We start from the raw sequence: 15,400 nt of genomic DNA on the forward strand, positions 1-15,400 counted from the left end.
GGTAATATAATACTGCCCTTTATGTATAGGAATATATAGCTATTATAATACTGACCTCCTAAGTACAAAAGCATAACTACTATAATATTGCCCCTATGTACATGAATATAACAACTATTATACTGCCCCCTATGTACAACAATATAACTACTATAATACTGCTCCCTATGTACAAGAATATAACTACTATAATACTGCCCCTATGTACAAGAATATAACTACTGTAATACTGCCCCTATGTACAAGAATATAACTACTATAATACTGCCCCTATGTACAAGAATATAACTACTGTAATACTGCCCCTATGTACAAGAATATAACTACTATATTACTGCTCCTATGTACATGAATATAACAACTATAATACTGCCCATGTACAAGAATATAACAACTATAATACTGCCCCTATGTACAAGAATATCACTAATATAATACTGCCCCTGTGTAAGAGAATATAACTACTATAATACTGCCCCCTATGTACAAGAATATCACTAATATAATACTGCCCCTGTGTAAGAGAATATAACTACTATAATACTGCCCCCTATGTACAAGAATATAACAACTATAATACTGCTCCTATGTACAAGAATATAACAACTATAATACTGCCCCCTATGTACAAGAATATAACTACTATAATACTGCTCCTATGTACAAGAATATAACAACTATAATACTGCCCCCTATGTACAAGAATATAACTACTATAATACTGCTCCTATGTACAAGAATATAACTACTATAATACTGCCCCTTATGTACAAGAATATAACAACTATAATACTGCCCCCTATGTACAGGAATATAACTACTATAATACTGGCCCTATATACAAGAATATAACTACTATAATACTGTCCCTATATACAAGAATATAACTACTATAATACTGCTCCCTATGTACAAGAATATAACTACTATAATACAGCCCCTATGTACAAGAATATACTGTAACTATTATAATACTGCTCCTATGTACAAGAATATAACTACTATAATACTGCTCCTATGTACAAGAATATAACAATAATGCTGCTCATATGTACAAGAATATAACTACTATAATACTGCTCCTATGTACAAGAATATAACTACTATAATATTGCCCCCTATATACAAGAATATAACTACTATAATACTGCTCCTATGTACAAGAATATAACTACTATAATAATGCCCCCTATGTACAAGAATATAACTACTATAATACTGCTCCTATGTACAAGAATATAACTACTATAATACCGCCCCTATGTACAAGAATATAACTACTATAATACTGCTCCCTATGTACAAGAATATAACTACTATAATACTGCTCCTATGTACAAGAATATAACTACTATAATACTACCCCTATGTACAAGAATATAACTACTATAATACTGCCTATGTACAATAGTATAACTACTATAATACTGCTCTTATGTACAAGAATATATCTACTATAATACAGCTTCCTATGTACAAGAATATAACTACTATAATACTGCTCCTATGTACAAGAATATAACAACTATAATACTGCCCCCTATGTACTAGAATATAACAACTATAATACTGCTCCTATGTACAAGAATATTACTAATATAATACTGCCCCTATGTACAAGAATATAACTACTATAATACTGCCCCCTATGTACAAGAATATAACTAATATAATACTGCCCCTATGTACAAGAATATCACTACTATAATACTGCCCTTATGTAAAAGAATATAACTACTATAATACTGCCTCTATGTAAAAGAATATAACTACTATAATACTGCCCTATGTACAAGAATATAATTACTATAATACTGCCTCTATGTACAAGAATATAACTACTATAATACTGTCCCCTATGTACAAGAATATAACTACTATAATACTGCCCCTATGTACAAGACTATAACTACTGAAATACTGCCCCCATGTACAAGAATATCACTACTATAATACTGCCCCTATGTACAAGAATATAACTACTATAATACTGCCCCCTATGTACAAGAATATAACTATTATAATACTGTCCCCTATGTACAAGAATATAACTACTATAATACTGCTCCTATGTACAAGAATATAACTACTATAATACTGCTCCTATGTACAAGAATATAACTAATATAATACTGCCCCTATGTACAAGAATATAACTACTATAATACTGCTCCTATGTACAAGAATATAACTACTATAATACTGCTCCTATGTACAAGAATATAACTACTATAATACTGCTCCTATGTACAAGAATATAACTACTATAATACTGCTCCTATGTACAAGAATATAACTACTATAACACTGCCCCTATGTAAAAGAATATAACTACTATAATACTGCCCCTATGCACAAGAATATAACTACTATAATACTGCTCCTGTGTACAAGAATATAATTACTATAATACTGTCACTATGTGCAAGAATATAACTACTATAATACTGCCCCTATGTACAAGAATATAACTACTATAATACTGCTCCCTATGTACAGTAATATAACTACTATAATACTGTCACTATGTACAAGAATATAACTACTATAATACTGCTCCCTATGTACAGTAATATAACTACTATAATACTGTCACTATGTACAAGAATATAACTACTATAATACTGCCCCTATGTACAAGAATATAACTACTATAATACTGCCCCTATGTACAAGAATATAACTACTATAATACTGCTCCCTATGTACAGTAATATAACTACTATAATACTGTCACTATGGTATAGGAAACCACATTTTTACAGTTTGTAGAATATTTTATGTCACTAGAATTGCTCTTTAAATTGTTTTTATTCACATATTTCCTTCTCATTGTATAATAAAACTGTTCCACAATAGTATCCTATAATGAACTATACGTTACCATGTCGGATGACTGTAAGACCTATAGCGGTATACTACAGACAATAAATAATACCGTGAGGTTATAAACAGAAAGTGGGAATATTTTGTGGCTTTAAAAAATGCTAATAACAATGTCCAGGGTCTGGTGGGAGAGGACTTGTATCTGGATTGTGGAAGGTCAGCAGATTTGCAGCAGACAGTGCTGACATTGATTACTGCAGTGCAGCTCAGTCGCAGCTTGGATCCAGCAGTCACAATTTCCTCCCAGCTTTGTTTTTTTGCAGACATCATAAATATAAACTTGAAAGACTAAAATACCTAAAAAATTCATCAAAGTGACTAATGGATGATAAATAGGAGGGATCTGTAGAAACTTTTGTCTGACTTTACACCTCCTATTGGTTGGCTCAGTTTACTCAAATATTTTGGGCTAAAATTTTGGCAAACGTTTTTAGCCTTTGAGGCTATTCCCTCCCCATAAACCATATCCACGGATAGGCCACGTTCACACGTTCAGTATTTGGTCAGTATTTTACATCAGTATTTGTGGCCAAAACCAGGAGTGGAACAATCAGATGAAAAGTATAATAGAGACTTGTCACCACTTCTGGATTTATCTCCCAGTCATTATTTTGGCTTACAAATACTGATGTAAAATATTGATACAAAAGTATTCTAAAACACATACATTGGATATAAAGGGCTTTTTTTTTTTTTTTTTTTAGCAAAATGAACCTAAATTCTTGCACATTTATCGGAAACATATTTCTATAAAAGTCCAATATATTTCTGCTGCTTCCCTCGAGTTGAGGTTGATTTTAGGTAATGCAGAGATAAACAGATGTAATATTTCCCATAGAATCCAATACAATAACTCCACCGGCTATATGCCAGCTGTTTTCAAATAATTCTTCATCTTTAAAATGTATCAACTTTACGGCAGAAAATCATCACGAAATAACAAACATCTTATTCTACTCAGTTTTGAGAGAGGGAAAACGTATCCAGGTTCCAAGACGACGGGCTAACCTTTAATTGTGAATATTAAAAAACAACAACATTCCTTAAAGGAAGTAATTGGGAATGAATCGAGAGCGTCTCAGGGGAAGTTCCAATTGCTCATTGTTCCAGCGTGACTTAAAAAAATGGAAAGCTGAACTCTGATTGGATGCTATTGGCGGCATGACGGCTTTTTAAATTCAGGAAATAAGGAACAATGATGTCTTTTGTTTGTAAATATGAGATCAGAAAGAATCGACATCTGCCGGAATGTCACTGCAGTGCAAATAAACCTTACAGCACTGCAAACTGTGACCTCCGACACCATCCATGCACTCCTTTCCTGAAATACTCTGTACAGCGGTTTACCCTGCTCCATTCAGTCTGTAACTCTGTCTATGACCTCCCACTTTGTCAGCACACTGCTCTCCTGAAATACTCTGTGCTGCTGAGGATCCTGCCCACTCCACTTTGAAACTCTCAATCCCAGATCAATATAGAACACTAGTCCTGTGTCATACCGCACTGATATTATATCTACCCCATATCACACCGCACTGACAATATACAACACCAGTCCTGTATCATACAGCGCTGATATTATATCTACCCCATATCACACCGCACTGACAATATACAGCACCAGTCCTGTATCATACAGCAGTGATATTATATCTACCCCATATCACACCGCACTGACAATATACAGCACCAGTCCTGTATCATACCGCACTGATATTATATCTACCCCATATCACACAACACTGACAATATACAGCACCAGTCCTGTATCATACAGCGCTGATATTATATCTACCCCATATCACATAGCACTGACAATATACAGCACCGGTCCTGTATCATACAGCGCTGATATTATATCTACCCCATATCACACAGCACTGACAATATACAGCACCGGTCCTGTATCATACAGCGCTGATATTATATCTACCCCATATCACACAGCACTGACAATATACAGCACCAGTCCTGTATCATACAGCGCTGATATTATATCTACCCCATATCACACAGCACTGACAATATACAGCACCGGTCCTGTATCATACAGCGCTGATATTATATCTACCCCATATCACACAGCACTGACAATATACAGCACCAGTCCTGTATCATACAGCGCTGATATTATATCTACCCCATATCACACAGCACTGACAATATACAGCACCAGTCCTGTATCATACCGCGCTGATATTATATCTACCCCATATCACACCGCACTGACAATATACAGCCTCAGTCCTGTATCATACCGTGCTGATATTATGTCTACCCCATATCACACCGCACTGACAATATACAACACCAGTCCTGTATCATACCGCACTGATATTATATCTACCCCATATCACATAGCACTGACAATATACAGCACCGGTCCTGTATCATACAGCGCTGATATTATATCTACCCCATATCACACAGCACTGACAATATACAGCACCAGTCCTGTATCATACAGCGCTGATATTATATCTACCCCATATCACACCACACTGACAATATACAGCACCAGTCCTGTATCATACAGCGCTGATATTATATCTACCCCATATCACACAGCACTGACAATATACAGCACCGGTCCTGTATCATACAGCGCTGATATTATATCTACCCCATATCACACAGCACTGACAATATACAGCACCAGTCCTGTATCATACAGCGCTGATATTATATCTACCCCATATCACACAGCACTGACAATATACAGCACCGGTCCTGTATCATACAGCGCTGATATTATATCTACCCCATATCACACAGCACTGACAATATACAGCACCAGTCCTGTATCATACCGCACTGATATTATATCTACCCCATATCACACCGCACTGACAATATACAGCCTCAGTCCTGTATCATACCGTGCTGATATTATGTCTACCCCATATCACACCGCACTGACAATATACAGCACCAGTCCTGTATCATACAGCGCTGATATTATATCTACCCCATATCACACCACACTGACAATATACAGCACCAGTCCTGTATCATACCGCGCTGATATTATATCTACCCCATATCACACAGCACTGACAATATACAGCACCGGTCCTGTATCATACCGCGCTGATATTATATCTACCCCATATCACACCGCACTGACAATATACAGCACCAGTCCTGTATCATACCGCACTGATATTATATCTACCCCATATCACATAGCACTGACAATATACAGCACCAGTCCTGTATCATACAGCGCTGATATTATATCTACCCCATATCACACCGCACTGACAATATACAGCACCAGTCCTGTATCATACAGCGCTGATATTATATCTACCCCATATCACACAGCACTGACAATATACAGCACCAGTCCTGTATCATACCGCGCTGATATTATATCTACCCCATATCACACCGCACTGACAATATACAGCCTCAGTCCTGTATCATACCGCACTGATATTATATCTACCCCATATCACACCGCACTGACAATATACAGCACCAGTCCTGTATCATACCGTGCTGATATTATGTCTACCCCATATCACACCGCACTGACAATATACAGCACCAGTCCTGTATCATACAGCGCTGATATTATATCTACCCCATATCACATAGCACTGACAATATACAGCACCAGTCCTGTATCATACAGCGCTGATATTATATCTACCCCATATCACACCACACTGACAATATACAGCACCAGTCCTGTATCATACCGCGCTGATATTATATCTACCCCATATCACACAGCACTGACAATATACAGCACCGGTCCTGTATCATACCGCGCTGATATTATATCTACCCCATATCACACCGCACTGACAATATACAGCACCAGTCCTGTATCATACAGCACTGATATTATATCTACCCCATATCACACAGCACTGACAATATACAGCACCGGTCCTGTATCATACAGCACTGATATTATATCTACCCCATATCACACCGCACTGACAATATACAGCACCAGTCCTGTATCATACCGCACTGATATTATATCTACCCCATATCACACCGCACTGACAATATACAGCACCAGTCCTGTATCATACAGCACTGATATTATATCTACCCCATATCACACAGCACTGACAATATACAGCACCGGTCCTGTATCATACAGCACTGATATTATATCTACCCCATATCACACCGCACTGACAATATACAGCACCAGTCCTGTATCATACAGCACTGATATTATATCTACCCCGTATCACACCGCACTGACAATATACAGCACCAGTCCTGTATCATACAGCACTGATATTATATCTACCCCATATCACATAGCACTGACAATATACAGCACCAGTCCTGTATCATACAGCGCTGATATTATATCTACCCCATATCACACAGCACTGGCAATATACAGCACCGGTCCTGTATCATACCGCGCTGATATTATATCTACCCCATATCACATAGCACTGACAATATACAGCACCAGTCCTGTATCATACAGCAGTGATATTATATCTACCCCATATCACACCGCACTGACAATATACAGCACCAGTCCTGTATCATACCGCACTGATATTATATCTACCCCATATCACATAGCACTGACAATATACAGCACCAGTCCTGTATCATACCGCACTGATATTATATCTACCCCATATCACATAGCACTGACAATATACAGCACCGGTCCTGTATCATACAGCACTGATATTACATCCAAGTCATATCACATAGCACTGACAATATACAGCACCGGTCCTGTATCATACAGCACTGATATTACATCCAAGTCATATCACGCAGCACTGACAATATACAGCACCAGTCCTGTATCATACCGCACTGATACTATATCTACCCCATATCACATAGCACTGACAATATACAGCACCACTCCTGTATCATACCACGCTGATATTATATCTGGCTCATATCATACAACTCTGACAATATACAGCACCAGTCCTGTATCATACAGCGCTGAAAATATATGTAGCTCATATTTCACAATAATAATACCATACAGCATATTGTATAAGCTGTAGGATATAACATAATTACTGTATAATACTGATAGTACAGATATGTTGTATCGCACATCAGTTATTGTACACACATTTTATATCGTACAGCATTAATCACAAACGGTTCATTTCAGACAGTGCTGGTTCTATACGTATCTGTATAGTGTTGAAAATATACATACTTTAAGCCATAAAGTACAAATCACATAGCACTGATGGTATACATATGGTATATATAGTTCATATAGAACTGATACTGCAGCATTAGTATAAACAGTTCATATCATACAGCATTTAAATAATATATAGCAATAATATTACAGAGCTTATATCACACATCACTTATTGCATAAATACTTTATATCACACAGCATTTTAATGTTCAGTAATGGTAGTATATATAGATTACATAATACAGCAGTTATCATCTTACAATGTTAAATACCTAGGGTTATGTTGTATCATACAGCAGTGATGTGATATGTATCTTATATGTTACAGCAGTGATGTGATATGTATCTTATATGTTACAGCAGTGATGTGATATGTATCTTGTATCATACAGCAGTGATGTGATATGTAGCTTATATCATACAACAGTGATGTAATATGTATCTTATATCATACAGCACAGATGTGTTATGTAGCTTACATCATACATCAGTGATGTGATATGCAGCTTATATCATACAGAAGTGATGCGATATGTAGCTTATATCATACAGCAGTGATGTTATAGGTATCTTATATCACACAGCACTGATGTTATATGTAGCTTATATCATACAGCACTAATGTGATATGTAGCTTATATCATACAGCAGTGATGTTATATGTATCTTATATCATACAGCACAAATGTGTTATGTAGCTTACATCATACATCAGTGATGTGATATGCAGCTTATATCATACAGAAGTGATGCGATATGTAGCTTATATCATAAAGCAGTGATGTTATAGGTATCTTATATCACACAGCACTGATGTTATATGTAGCTTATATCATACAGCACTAATGTGATATATAGCTCATATCATACAGCAGTGATGTTATATGTAGCTTATTTCATACAGCAGTAATGTTATATGTAACTTATATCATAGATCAGTGATGTGATATGTATTTTTTATCACACAGCAGTACGGTGATATGTATCTTATATCATACAGCAGTGATGTTATATATAGCTTATATCATACATCAGTGATGTTACAGGCATATTATATCACACAGCACTGATGCTATATGTAGCTTATATCATACAGCACTAATGTGATATGTAGCTTATATCATTCAGCACTAATGTGATATATAGCTCATATCATACAGCAGTGATGTTATATGTAACTTATATCATACAACAGTGATGTGATACCTGGTTTATATCATACCTCAGTGATGTGATATGTCACTGACATCATACCACAGTGATATGATATGTATCTTATATCATACAGCACTGATGTTATATGTAGCTTATATCATACCTCAGTGATGTGATATGTATTTTATATCATACAGCAGTGGTGTGATATGTATCTTATATCATACATCAGTGATGTGATCTGTAGCTTATATAATAATACAGCAGTGATGTGATATGTATCTTATATCATACAGCACTGATGTTATCTGTAGTTTACATCATACATCACTGATGTGATATGTATTTTATATCATACAGCAGTGGTGTGATATGTAACTTATATCATACAGCAGTGATGTTATATGTAACGTATATCATAGATCAGTGATGTGATATGCATTTTTATCTCACAGCAGTACAGTGATATGTATCTTATATCATACATCAGTGATGTGATATGTAGCTTATATCATACAGCACTAATGTGATATATAGCTCATATCATACAGCAGTGATGTTACAGGTATACTTTATCACACAGCACTGATGTTATATGTAGCTTATATCATACAGCACTAATGTGATATATAGCTCATATCACACAGCAGTGATGTTACATGTAGCTTATATCATACAGCAATGATGTTACATGTAACTTATATCATACAACAGTGATGTGATATGTAGCTTATATCATACCTCAGTGATGTGATATGTTACTGACATCATACCACAGTGATATGATTTGTATCTTATATCATACAGCAGTGATGTTATATGCAGCATATATCATACAACAGTGATGTGATATGTATCTTATATCATACAGCAGTGTTGTGATATGTAGCTTACGATATATCATACAGTAGTGATGTGATATGCATCTTATATCATACAGCAGAGATATGATATGCAGTTTATATCATACAGCACCTTAGAAATATAACAAAGGTCATATAAAGCTTATACTATACAGTATTAACATTAATATTATAAGGTTAATAATTGTTATAATATTCTAACTAGTTCATATCATATAGCAGTAACACTAGCAACAGTAGTGATCAGTTTTTTTTCCTGCATATATAGCCATACCAGCCATAACTTTAATACTGTACAATACATAGGTGTAGCTACAGGTGCTTCTCACAAAATTAGAATATCATCAAAAACTTAATTTATTTCAGTTCTTCAATACAAAAAGTGAATCTCATATATTATATAAAGTCATTACAGAGTGATCTATTTCAAATGTTTATTTCTGTTAATGTTGATGATTATGGCGTATAGCCAATGAGAACCCAAAAGTCATTATCTCAGTAAATTAGAATACTTTATAACACCAGCTTGAAAAATGATTTTAAAATCCAAAATGTTGGCCTACTGAAATGTATGTTCAGTAAATGCACTCAATACTTGGTCCGGGCTCCTTTTGCATCAATTACTGCATCAATGCGGCGTGGCATGGAGGCGATCAGCCTGTGGCACTGCTGAGGGGTTATGGAAGCCCAGGTTGCTTTGATAGCAGCCTTCAGCTCATCTGCATTGTGGGGTCTGGTGTCTCATCTTCCGCTTGACAATACTCTATAGATTCTCTATGGGGTTAAGGTCAGACGAGTTTGATGCCAATCAAGCCCAGTGATACTGTTGTTTTTACACCAGGTGTTGGTACTTTTGGCCGTGTGGACAGGGGCCAAGTCCTGCTGGAGAATGACATTTCCATCTCCAAAAAGCTTGTCGGCAGAGGGAAGCATGAAGTGCTGTAAAATTCCCTGGTAGACGGCTGAACTGACTTTGGTCTTGATAAAACACAGTGGACCTACACCAGCAGATGACATGGTCCCCAAACCATCACTGATTGTGGAGACTTCACACTAGACCTCCAGCAGCTTGGATTGTGGCCTCTTCACTCTTCCTTCAGACTCTGGGACCTTGATTTCCAAATGAAATGCAAAGTTTACTTTCATCTGAACACAACACCTTGGACCACTGACAACAGTCCAGTCCTTTTTCTCCTTGGCCCAGGTAAGACGCTTCTGGCGTTGTCTATTGGTCATGAGTGGCTGACACAAGGAATGTGACACTTGTAGCCCATGTCCTGGAGACATCTGTGTGGTGGCTCTGGAAGCAATGACTCCAGCAGCAGTCCGCTCCTTGTGAATCTCCCCCACATTACTGAATGGCCTTTTCTTAACAATCCTTTCAAGGCTGCGGTTATCCCGGTTGCTTGTGCACCTTTTTCTACCACACTTTTACCTTCCACTCCACTTTCCATTAATATTCTTGGATACAGCACTCTGTGAACAGCCGGCTTCTTTAACAATGACCTTTTGTGGCTTCCCCTCCTTGTGGAGTGTCAGTGACGCCTTCTGGACACCTGTCAGGTCAGCAGTCTTCCCCATGATTGTGGAACTACTGAAACAGACTAAGGGGCCTTTATAAACACTTCGGAAGCCTTTACAGGTGTTTTTTGTTAATTATTCTAATTTACCGAGATAATGACTTCTGGGTTTTCATTGGCTGTAAGCCATAATCATCAACATTAACAGAAATAAACACGTGAAATAGATCACTCTGTGTGATTCTATATAATATATGAGTTTCACCTTTTGCATTGAAGAACTGAGATAAATTAACGTTTTGATGATATTCTAATTTTGTGAGAAGCACCTGTATATGAAGGCTCTTGCTTTTGCAAGATGAGTGGTAGTTTTTTTCTGAGCCATCATTTTGCTAAATACATAATTAAATATTTTACCTATTTCATTCATTTTTATTCATTGCAGCCTTTCTATTTATTCCATTTCCTGACTACCATAAATAATGCGCTCACTGTAGGGATGTTAGAATTATATGAATACAAAATATGACATGGATATTTTATGTGTTTAATAACATTCATCGTTATCATTGCTTTTTGTGCCCTCATTTTTTAGCGACTGTTTCCTTCCTATAACACACTGGCATATAGAGATATACAGTATGTATAGTAGTTATGCTACAGTGCTGATATACCGTATATAGAATACACTATAGCACTGATTACAGCATTTTCACTGCTCTAACGTGTGTTATAAACATCTGATATAATACATACATTATATCATACAGATAAAAATACGCTAAACATGATACAGTGCTGGTAATATCCATGTCATATTATATGGTATACTATTTAGTATAACAGTATCTTGCATTATATAGTACTGATATCTGCACAGAGATGCTCCGTTTTCTGCATGAAGCATTGTCTAACTATAGAAGCAAATACAGGAAAAAAACGCCACCAAGATGCTACTAGAGAATGCATGTCATCTCATTATCATTAGAAAGAGGGGTTAGCAGGGTCATCTCATTATCATTAGGGGAGGGGACAAAAGGTCCTCTCATTATTAAAGGGTGGGGTCAGCAGGATCATCTCATTATCATTAGAGGGTGGGGTCAGCAGGATCATCTCATTATCATTAGAGGGTGAGGTCAGCAGAGTCAGTAGATTATCATAAGAAGGGGTCATCAGTTATCTTATCATTAGAGAGAGGGGTCAGCAGGGTCATCTTATTAGAGGGAGGGATCAGCATGGTTATCTTATTATCATTAGAGGGAGAGGTCAGCAGGGTCATCTAATTATCATTAGAGGAGGGGGCAAGGAGGGTCATCTCACTATCATTACAGGAAGAAGTCAGCAGGATCATCTCATTATCATTGGAGGGAGGGGTCAGCAGGATCATCTCATTATCATTGGAGGGAAGGGTCAGCAGGATCATCTCATTATCATTGGAGGGAGGGGTCAGCAGGATCATCTCATTGTGATTAGAGGAAGAGGTAAGGAGGGTCATCTCTATATCATTAGAGAGAGTAGTCTGCAGGATCATCTTATTAATAGCATTAGAAAGAGGGGTTAGTAGGGTCATCTCATTATCATTAGAGGGAGGTGTCAGCATAGTCATCTCATTATCATTAGACAGCAGGATGAGTCATCTCATCACCTTATGAGGAAGAGGTCATCATGGTCATCTCATTATCATTAGAAGGAGGGGTCAGCAGGGTCATCTCACTCTCATTAGAGGGAGGGGTCAGCAGGATCATCTTATTATCATTAGGAGGGGTCAGTAGGGTCATCTCGCTATCATTAGAAGGAGGGGTCAGCAGGGTCATCTCACTATCATTAGAAGGAGGGGTCAGCAGGGTCATCTCACTATCATTAGGAGGGGTCAGCAGGGTCATCTCACTATCATTAGGAGGGGTCAGCAGGGTCATCTCACTATCATTAGAAGGAAGGGTCAGCAGGGTCATCTCACTATCATTAGAGGGAGGGGTCAGAAGAGTCATCCCACTATCATTAGAAGGAGGGGTCAGCAGGGTCATCTCACTATCATTAGAAGGAGGGGTCAGCAGGGTCATCTCACTATCATTAGGAGGGGTCAGCAGGGTCATCTCACTATCATTAGAAGGAGGGGTCAGCAGGGTCATCTCACTATAATTAGAGGGAGGGGTCAGCAGGGTCATCTCACTATCATTAGAAGGAGGGGTCAGCAGGGTCAACTCACTATCATTAGACGAAGGATCAGTAGGGTAATTTCACTAACATTAAATGAAGACAGAGGGGTCAGCAGGGACAACTCATTAACATTTGAAGTTGGAGTCGACACAGTCACTTCGTTACCATTAGTGAGGAGTCAGCATAGTCATCTATGAAGGACCAAATAATAAAGCTACGTGTACCACATACTCGTATACACACAGATAAAGCTCTGTACACTATGTCACTCCCTGTTCCCCGATGGAGTGGCTGCAGTCAATCACCTCCTGGCGACTGTATGTGTCTATTGACCGTTCCTGTCCATTAACTGTTGGATGCCCGACCACGAGAATCAATAATGACAGATACTAGTGCAGCGCCCCAGAGTCCTGGTCGTTGCAGCACTGATGCTCCACCGCTAAGGGGGGCTATGGTGCGTTCGATGGCACTGAAGGAGTTCACCTGACCAGGTATCACAGACACCAATACACTTCACAGTCTGGCCTCCAGGGGGAGCTAAGGGTTCTATTCACTAGGCCACTCCTCACATACTGGTAAAACTGGGGGTTAGATAGGAAGTTAGGCAGAAGCTGACTGGGAATTGACCAGGCAACATCCTGTGGCAGAGGGTGTTGTAGGGGGGAAGATTCTGGAGGTGCCATCGGACCGGCCGGTCTCAGACAGCCCTGTTAACCGTACTCCGGACTGAGGACCCTGAAGCCTTCAGTAAAGAGGTAAAGAGACTGCAACCTGGTGTCCTCGTTATTCATCGCGACCTGCACCACACATCATCCCTCTCCACTTTCACTGGACGCCCCTCAGCAGGGTCACGGACCGGGTCTAGCCACCGTGACAACCCCAGAACCGAGACAGAGAGGCCCGGTACCGGGTACCCCTCGGCCCTGCGACAGTGGGGGCGCTCCACTAGATCAGCACTTACCAAAGGGCTGGATGCTCTTCTCACAGCAAATGGCATTGTGAGTGATCAATGGTCTAGAGATAGACAACAGGTAACTGGTCTACAAAGTTTCAACTACAGTATGTACAGTATGTTCCTCTTATAACCTGCTACACTGTCTATACTTGAAGACGGTGCGTCCCCAACATGGCGGCCCACAAGGAAGCTTTTACAAATAGGAAACAAAAAGCTTCATTTACTAAAGGTAAAATAAATAGGATTTCTGTCATCTACAGTCTGACACGTAATTATTGAAATGACCGTCCCATCCATGATCCTCTGCTGACCTCGGTGCCGATACATTCCAGACGGTACATACATGTGTTACAGTATTAATTGATACACTTCATAGAGTCGAGGCGCTCATCTATACACAGCTATCACACGTAACATTTACCATAATAAGCTGCTCCCATATCGGCGGTAATCCGATGATCTTTATGGTGATGTGTTTTATATCATAGATCTAAACATACTGATGATGTGCAGGCACGATTCAGCACCATTTCTCATGGGCAGTATATGGCGGTATTACTAGGGCACTGACACGGTTATTCAGCTACTGAGTGATGGTGCTACGTGGGCACTTGCCCTGCTGCTTTCTAGTGCTTTTACTTTCCACTTTACGATGATCATATAATCGCTATATGTTGGTTTTACTTGGACCTGT

Source organism: Ranitomeya variabilis, chromosome 4 (genome assembly GCF_051348905.1).
Source record: "Ranitomeya variabilis isolate aRanVar5 chromosome 4, aRanVar5.hap1, whole genome shotgun sequence".
Taxonomy (NCBI): domain Eukaryota; kingdom Metazoa; phylum Chordata; class Amphibia; order Anura; family Dendrobatidae; genus Ranitomeya; species Ranitomeya variabilis.